This window comes from Lactuca serriola, chromosome 8 (genome assembly GCF_051521515.1).
Source record: "Lactuca serriola cultivar US96UC23 chromosome 8, Lser_US96UC23_V15, whole genome shotgun sequence".
NCBI lineage: Eukaryota > Viridiplantae > Streptophyta > Magnoliopsida > Asterales > Asteraceae > Lactuca > Lactuca serriola.
In genome coordinates this window covers 257,385,748-257,395,542 of record NC_136415.1, presented here as the reverse complement: position 1 = coordinate 257,395,542, position 9,795 = coordinate 257,385,748, and the positions used below count along the sequence as shown (strand labels likewise).

Sequence of the window (9,795 nt, the reverse complement as noted above, 5' to 3'; positions counted from 1 at the left end):
ATTTTTAAAGAAACTATATAAAACAAATACTATTAAATAAAAAAGAGGAACAATAGCTTTCTCTAGTTTTATCAAGAGGGTGTTATTGTAAATTTTTTAGTTCCAAAACTCCTATACAATTACAATAAGACCAAAGTCTTATCCATTTGTAGATGGAACTTCGATAGTATCTAAGTCTATAGGTAAATTATAAGGATTACATTCATGCATAACTTCTATAGTATTTGCATTTAAGTATTTGTTTTATATAGTATTTGCATTTAAGTATTTGCATTTAGCACTATAATTTTTCATTTTTAACTATTCACGAAATATTCTTTGAGTTTTAAGTGGAACTGAAATTTATATTGAAGTTGACTTTGTAATGTTATATTTAAATTAACAATTTAAGTATTTTGTCCAAATTGTTCAAAAGTTGTAGCTTTAAATTGAGAATGGTTTACATACAACAACATATTAAATCTAATAAATTAAGTATAATATGTTAAAAGTTAAAGACAAAACTTTCTAAGTAGAAGTAAAAATATTATTTTAATATTGAAATTTAGTTTATTTACGATTACACTTTAGGTTTGATACTTATATAACCTTATTAACCAACTTATAATCATTATTAGAAAGACACTACAATTTATCACTTTTAACTATTTACAAAATATTCTTTAGGTTACTTAAGTTTAACTAAAATTTATATTTAAGTTGATGTTGTAAAGTTATATTTAAAATAACAATTTAAGTGTTTTACACAAATTGTTCAAAAGTTGTAGCTTTAAAATGATAATGGTTTACATACAACAATATATTAGACTTAATAAATTAAGTATAATATGTTAAATGTTAAAAACATAACTTTATAAGTAGAAAAAAATATATTCTTTTAATATTGAAATTTAGTTTATATATGATTATACTTTAGGTTTCATATTTATTTAAGATTATTAACCAACTTATAATCATTATTAGAAGGAAACTGAAAAGTCATTGGAGTTTTAAATGAATGTGGTTAAAGGAAAGATGAGTGGGAGTTTCAAATGCATGAGATTCAAGAAAAAATGCTAGCTTTATAAGTATACTAGACAAATGCACGCGCGTTGCGCAGTGGGATAATTATGTAGTTTAATATGGTTATATATGGTTTAATGTATTGTGAATAAGCCATACATAAAACTTGTATGTGATTAAATAGCATGTATATTTTTTGATTTACAGATTTTTTATCATAATAAATAATGAAATTTTTTTACTATTAGTTTAAAATTTTAAATATAATTTTTATGTACACATTAGTATCTAATGTAATTAGTTGGTGACTGATTAGATATGGATTCTCATTTGTGGTCGTCTATTTATATTGAACCTCATAAAAATACATATTTAACGACTTTTGTTAGTTTTACTATTGAATAGAAAATGACGCCGTATTTTAAGTAATATAAAAAAATTTCATTCTCAATCTATTTTAAGATAGTGACATATTTTAAGTTATTATAAAAAAAATCATATTCTAGAACTAATGAAAAGAAAAAACGGAGCCAAAATTTTTAACTATAATAAAGTTGATCCAAATTAAAAAGTGCTCAATGGAAGATAATATCATTCAATAAACATCATAAGATATTACGTTATATTCAAATTACAGAGATCATTTTTGTAAGAGTTATTCAAAATATATGAGACTATAGTGCCTAATACAACAATGTAATAACCAAATGACCCTAACATATTTTAAATGAAATATAATTATAATATATTATCTATGCAACTAAATTTCTACACAACATGTGAGATTCGTCTACTATATGATATTCTTCTAATATATTATATTATGGTATAAACATTATATTTGGAAAACCACTTTAAGTTATATTGTAGTTTAAAACACTAAATTTGTGATGGGCTGTATTTGACACACATTTGTGTATTTATATCTATATTATATATTTAAAACAAATCTTATATAAACATCCAACCTAAATATTCATCTTCAAGTTTTCTTTCTTCGCCACGTAAACAAACTTTTGTTATAACGCCAAAAATGGAATAAAAGACACATAATTATAGGATCATGATATATTGTATTTTAATTGGGGCTTGTACAAAACATGCATGAGCATATATTATTAATTTATCTCTTGTTTTGGGTAATTTGAATAAGATAGCTTTAAATCCAATGTATCAAACGGATTACCCATTTACTAAAGTCTAAAACCCAAAAACTCAAACATGTTCTAATACCATACAAATGCATGAGGTTTTAGCAAATTATTATCTCATATGAATTACCATTAATTATGTGTGATTAATTATTAAGAAGGTGAAAAGGTTTGGGGGTTTCAAATGCATGACAATCAAGGGAAAATGCAAGCTTTATAAGTATATGTAAGATATATATATATATATATATATATATATATATATATATATATATATATATATATATATATATATTAGTTGTTTATCCGCGCCAAGCGACGGGTGCGAATAGTTTTTTTTTCATAAATTAGTTTCCTTTAGGCGCGAGCTACTTGCGGCCTTTTGACAGACTATTTTGTGTCGGATAGTTTATTTCAACGAAAAATTTATAGCTAGGTTCATATTCGTATACTTTCAGGGCATTTGGGACCGTTTAGGGGGGGGGGGGGGGGTTCAAAACGGTATTTTTTTAACTTCTAATATCTGGAAAAGTATTTTTTGGGTATCCGAGATATTACATGGGTGAAAATTGATCTTCAGAAACCTCTCAAACTTTGTATGAACAACAAACTAAAGATATAATTAATGAAAACAACATTTATTTAATATACAAAAATCGATTTTTTATGGTTGAAAACCGTTATTTTAACCGATTCTAAATAATGTTATTTGACCATATTTCAGGTTAATGACCAATGAAAATGATATTTGACCATTTATTTGGTTTTGTTTTTCTATATATAAAAAAAAATTTAAAATTTTCAATCGCTAATGGTTGAAGGAGCATATATGTGTATCCAAAATTATCAAGTGGTCAATACTTAAAGGACCGTTGTAGTAAAATTGGAATTGTTGACACAAATTTCTAAAGTATGAAGATTACAACAGATCGTTAAAACTCAAAAGTTAAACAAACACACACAGTTAACTTCTAAAGCGTTAGGCAAACAGAATAAAAGTCTTTATTTTTCATTTTTGCTACATATTTGTAGCACATAAAACCCAAAAGTTATAACTTCGGAAGCCTAAATATTCTCTCATGAGAAAACACATGCTTTAATATGTTTCCTGTTTAGAGTAAACCAGCTTTGGCTTCGAGTATGGGTAAACAACCTGCTAGAAAAAAAATGGAAGTCTTTGGTAAGAAAGGTGAGTGTCAAGCTCTCAAAAATTAAAAATTCTACTGTGTTTTGGTAGTGACCATTTCTCTAAAAGTCAACCAGCAATCCACATTTGTCACGTACAAAGTTTTCTATCCTTTTTTTTTTTATCTTTCTAACGTGGTGATTTTGGAATTTGAAGTCTATTTTGGGCTTATTAGCAGAACTTGAAGTCATACTTATTATTTATTATGCAAAACCACTATTTACTATGAAAATCAAGATTGACCTGGTTCAATATGTTCTCCTATTTAACTTCAAAACCAAAGAAAAAACAAGGGGCAAAATGGACCAAATTAAAACATACCCTAAAATTATGACAACAATGAGCTCTACCATGTCCACCATCTTTAATGTGAGTCTAAAAAATAACCAAGGGCAAAAAAAAAATATAAGGGCGGCAACCAAGCAACAATAATCAATAGGGGTAAAATAGTCAAAATCACAAAAGGAATTCAAATTCCAACTATCAGAATAAAATCCCCAAGGCAACCAATCATGACCTAAGTTACTTTCTGAAAATATGAAAATGATAACAAAAAAAAATTCATTTGTTCCTTGATAGTTTTTCACTAATAATATACATACAATTCCAAAAACACATAGGTACCCTTGTTGATAATGTTAATTTGGTGAAATCATTGCACAGACCTATACTCATGGTTTGGTAGGGATAGTAGAAAGTAGAAACTATAGAAAAAGCTATCAAATAAAATGCATTAGAAGTAGTAACTTACCTTTATCCATCTTTGGATGGAGTGATGTGACTTCCACCTACATTCAAACCAACAAAACCATATTAATAAATTACCAAAAACATTTTATATTTCAAAAGAAACAATGACAAAACAACATAATCATTTATTTATGTATCCAAAAATAATAAACCAAAGCAATCTCAATATGAAATCAAAAACCAAAAATGCATGAAAAATCAAGATGAAATTAACATCCATGGAAATATGTATATGAGTTTAACCATGAATCATGGCCCTCATTCCTCTCTATAGCCACAATAACCAAATAATTGCTCGAAACTGTTGCTTACCTTGAATGTTCAGTGACAGCTTCTAAAAAAGTGGCAGAAAAAAATACACAAATTGTATGAAATTAGAAACTATAGTTCAAGACTTATGAAATCCTTTAGCCACCATATAATAAAACACACAAACCAAAGAACTTAAGCAAATATAAAATAGAAGAAAAAAAAGAGATTTCACCAGTTTTTTAGGCTTGCAATAAATGGTAGATTTTAGGATTAGAAAGGGGATCTTCTTTTATCGTTTCTTGCAAGCTCCTTGCACTTTAGTAAAGTTGCTTTTGCATTAGATAAGGAATCATGAGAGAGAAAAAAAACACACACATACACACACACAAAGGGATATATATATATATATATATATATATATATATATATATATATAGAGAGAGAGAGAGAGAGAGAGAGCTTATGTAAAAGCTTAATTTAGTAAAGTTGCTTTGGCCTTAAATATCCCATTTTAATTGTATTAACCTTAAACAATCACAAAATCCAAACTAAACAATAATTTTGATACCCATACGAATGTTAACACCCAAACCACATAATATGAGAATAATATCCAGATTGCATGCCTACAGAAGGAAACAAACTCAAAAACAAAATTTTTTCCATTTCAATGGAATAACCCATTCCATTCCACTGAAGAAGGAACTGATATGCAAGTTCGATTTTGAATTTTTTTAGAGGAAAAGATGGAAGCAAGCTATGTTTGACTTAAAATAACTTGAAAAAAAACAGAAACTACACCATCAATCATAAAGTTTGAAGAACTAAAAAATCTTAAAACCCAATTAAATTAGAACTAATGCACAAAACAAATAAATACATAACATACAGATTAGAATATGAAATGAAACAAAACTTTAGTGGGTAAATGGTTTTTGAATCAAGTTTTGTCTTCCTTGATTCTTATTTGGTCCTGATTTTGTTCAATATCGTGTGTACAAAAAAACAGATGATGAGGGTCCGGTGATATATAGAAACTCTGGGACTCAAAGAAAGACAAAAACTGATTGATAACTTGTGATGAAATAAAAAATGTACCAACAAAGGGAATTTGTAAGAATAACGTACCTTGCTATAATCCAGGAGGGAGGCGATATAAACCCTAATGATCGACAACATTATATGAGAGTGAAAGAGAGAATGACAAAATAAAAACATAAGCTTGAATCCATATAGATTTAGGGCTCGATTGTGAGAATAGACCATTTTTTTTTCAATCTTCATCAAATTAGAGCAGCCCTGATGTGTTTATCACTTGGCCTTGTGGTGGGGGTTCGATGATTCATGCTAACCCGAGCCTCACGACTGCACTGTTGTTTGTATCACCCAACCAATCTAAGATCGAGTCAGAAAAATCGACGACATAAAGAGGAGTATGGTTTGAAAAGAATGCGGTGGAGACGGTGGGGGAAGTAGGTGGTTGAAGGTGGAAGGTATTCAACGAATGAGATAAGGAGAGGGTGATATAAATTGTGAAGAAGATGAACAGATGTATGGCATCACCGAGCGAAAGAAATAGTGATATAGTGGAGGGGTTGTTGGGGGATAAGGAATGAGGACCTCGTCAAGAGGCAGAAATCGAAGAAACATTGGTTTAACTTTACTCGTTCTTTGTTGACCCCATAAGTTTGTGATGCATAAACTGATTGTAAACACTGTATAAGGGCTTGTACGACTTAAAATTCAGCATTTGACTAAAAATGTTTTATAAGGTAATATATATATATATATATATATATATATATATATATATATATATATATATATATATATATATATAGAGAGAGAGAGAGAGAGAGTGAGAAAGAGAGAGAAAGAAAGAAAGAAAGAGAGAGTATGGGTCAATTGAGAAAAAAATTAAGAAACAAGAGAGTGAATCTGGACCACTCATTTCAAATATGCTGCTTAAACGCTCCAACATACCGACCCGACGAAACAGATCATATTCATGTATGAATACGTATATTTATATATGAATACATATGTTAACAAGTGATTATTGATATACGAATATGATAGTGGCGGTTGGTGATGGAGGTGGTGGTGTTGGTGGTTAGTGGCGGATGGTAGGTAGTGGATTCATATATGAATATATTTACAAGACTAGATAAATACAAAAAATATATATATACATCAAAAAGGGCTTTAGCCTTGCCATGTTGAAGTGTGTAGAAAATGTGTCTCCTAAACTATTGGGTTCTGTTAATATTAGTGTAGAATTAGGAGTAAATGATATAGTTTGTATATTTGTTTGTCGTTAAAAAAAATATAAATAATAATAAAGTACGATGAATATACAAAGTAGACTAGACAAGTACAAGGAATATACAATTGACATTGTACATTACTAAATTTTTTAGTTTTAAACAAAAAAAAAATTGAAAATGAATGTATGCAATCAATAGTATTTCTTTTCGGAAAAAAAAAAGTATTTTAATCATCAACTCGGTTTGGTGTGTCCTTCATTACGAGCCTTGCTTCTAGTTTAGAGGCATCATGCCTCTAGATTTTTTTTTTCAACTATTCTTTTAACACAATGCACATGATCTTATAATACGTTTCAATTTTTTTGCGTGATGAAAGCCTAAAGATTACGGTGTAACATTCCACAAATGAGTTTCAAGATTCAAACATTACACATCTAAAAAAATATTGTTAGTGTTTTTTGTGATTATTACTCATGTATGTGACCACTATGAATGGGTACGTCATAAGTAGAGTGCAGTTTACCTTTATTTGCTTCACATTTTTGTTTTTCAATTAAGAAAATACCGATTGTATCGCCACTATAAACTACTACTTTTTTCCATTATTATTGTCTACTTTTGATTTTTGAAGTCTTTATTTTTTTACTTTGACTTTAAATATTTTTATTTTTGATATATAATATTTGATACAAAATATATGAATGTATTTTGTTTTAAATATCTTTTCATTGTTATAAGTTTTATCAACTAATATATAATACAAATAAAAATATTTAAAGTCAAAGTTGATGAATAAAAATTTCAAAAAACAAAAGCGGATAATAATTATAAGACGAGTGGAGTATGATTATGATGTTACAACAATACTCATCCTTTTTTACTATTATTATATATATTAAGACGGGATTTACCATTATAACTATTTACTAAGCAAAATTAATGCAAACCTTCAAATTCAATAAAAAATTTCAAATCTATTATTTTCTTATTACAAACAAGTATCTTAATATAAGGATGGAGAAGGTGAAGATCAGAAGTACGAAAGGGCAAGCGAAAGTTTTGGGGACACTTATTTGCATCGTAGGATCACTTACTGTCACCTTTTGGAGAGGAGGGTTTCAATTGAAGGGGTTAGTTAACAAGCCACTAATCGACATTTATAACCCTAAAGCTTCTCACGTTCATAAAGAAAACTGGGTCAAAGGGGCAACCCTTATTTCAGCAAGCAAGATTTCTTGGAGCCTGTGGCTCATTTTCCAGGTAAAGTAAGATAATAGAATAAATGCAAATTTTTTGAAATATATCGTCGTTGAGTTATTTATTATATTTTTATATTTTCATTTCTCTCTATTAAAACTTCACTTGAAAATTAGAACACTTTCAAAGGAGTTCCCTTAGGTTGAATGTTTGGAATGCTAACATGTTTCATTCGAAAAAAAGACATAATATCATAATACGAATAAAATTGAATTTACAATGTTAGAACTTAGAAGATATGCAAATTGAGTGCATGTTGTATACCAATGATATTATTTTCCGTTTTAGCTCATAAATATGATGTATTGACTCTGACTTATGGCAATCATTTTGTAGGGATTAATACATAAGATGTATCCAGCTCCATTGTCAATGAATATTATGATATGTCTCTTTGCATCGTTGCAATCTTCTTTCCTAGCTCTCTTTTTTGCAAGAGATGTGAATCTATGGAAGCTCGAGTGGGATGTAAAACTCTTTACCATCCTTTACGGGGTGAGTTGGTTACGATTTTAGTGTCTATTAGAAATTACAGATATAATTAGTAAATTCACAAAAATACATGTTTAAAGATACTAACCAAACCATGTTGTTATATAATGATTAGGGTTTCGTGGTGTCAGGACTAACATACTACCTAGTCTTATGGTCCATCAATAAGAAGGGGCCAGTGTTTGTGGCGATGTTTACTCCATTACAACTTATTATTGTTGGAATATTTTCAGCCATTGCTTTTAATGAGAGACTTCATGTGGGAAGGTCACATCTTTTTTCCAAAACCAATAGTGACTTCTACCCCCAAATCAACAATAACTTTATTAATCTATACTTTGGTTTTCCAATGATCCAGCTTGATAGGAGCATTGATTATTATCCTCGGACTCTATTGCGTACTTTGGGGAAAAAGTAAAGACAAACTTTTCATATTATATGAGGGCAAAAACGATGTTACGAAGAAGAATAAAGCTGCTTTGGATATAGTTGTCAATGATGGTATCGTGAAGAATTCAAACAAAGTTGAATCATGATACTTTTAGATTTGATAAGTGTTAGAGATAACCAACCGATGAAATACGGTGGTTTAACTAGCAATTACTGAACATCTCAAGATAATGTACACATGATTAGGATTTTTTAAATATAACATTCTTCCCCTCTACCTTATTTGTTGGATATGATATTCATTTGTTTTTCTGGCTAGGTTTAACCATGGTGATAAGTGTTGTTAAATTTTACTAAAGTTTGATTGGGATGTTATATATATATATATATATATATATATATATATATATACACTTGTCATCATCTTAAATAGATAGGAAGAAAAATAGGAATAAAAAATAAGATGACATTTAATTTCTCTTATGTTATATATGTGTGTGTATATATATATATATATATATATATATATATATATATAAACATATAATAATAAAGATAAATGTTTTTTTTCTGACTCATCAAGGACATTTGAAGATATTTAAATCCTTAGGATCTGCACTAGGTGTGACTGATTTTAACAAATCCACTTAATTATGTAAATATATTTTAACATATCCACTGAATTATGTAATATATTGATCCAATGGCAACCTCAAGTTTGGGACTAATGTTTGGTGGAAGAACCTATAGCTTTTCGAAAGGCTTCCCTAGGCTAGTTATGCTTGATTTTGTGCTTGATTAGTGACCCGACCTGTAGCATCAGTCAAAGAATGCAAACAGGGTGGGGGAAATATTATTTTCAAGTAGAACTAGAGAATGGACACTGGTGGTTACAGAGATAGTGTTGGAAGTGACTAAGAAATAGTGTCATCAGGATAAATTTTTTTTATTGTGGTTAGGGTCAATAGATATGGGACCTTGAAGCTGACGGGAAATTTATTGTTGCTTCCCTACCTGCACCAATTTGGCTCCGAACGACATCACTCTC

The 9,795-nt window shown here is 29.0% G+C and overlaps 2 long non-coding RNA genes across 3 annotated transcripts; one reads left to right on the top strand and one right to left on the bottom strand.

Moving 5' to 3' along the window:
- Nucleotides 1-3,055: 3,055 nt before the first annotated feature.
- On the bottom strand, nt 3,056-5,990 carry LOC145071040 (uncharacterized). 2 transcript variants are annotated; one of them, XR_013690199.1, is made up of 4 exons: nt 5,470-5,990; nt 4,091-4,127; nt 3,661-3,714; nt 3,056-3,306 (listed from the first exon to the last, which is right to left on the bottom strand). It is a non-coding gene; the product is annotated as an uncharacterized LOC145071040 (long non-coding RNA). The 2 variants fall into 2 exon arrangements; XR_013690200.1 differs by lacking the exon at nt 5,470-5,990 and adding an exon at nt 4,574-4,739.
- A 1,636-nt stretch (nt 5,991-7,626) lies between these two features.
- LOC145065439 (uncharacterized) lies at nt 7,627-8,614 on the top strand. Its single transcript, XR_013688424.1, has 3 exons — nt 7,627-7,868; nt 8,202-8,360; nt 8,473-8,614. It is a non-coding gene; the product is annotated as an uncharacterized LOC145065439 (long non-coding RNA).
- Nucleotides 8,615-9,795: the final 1,181 nt, after the last annotated feature.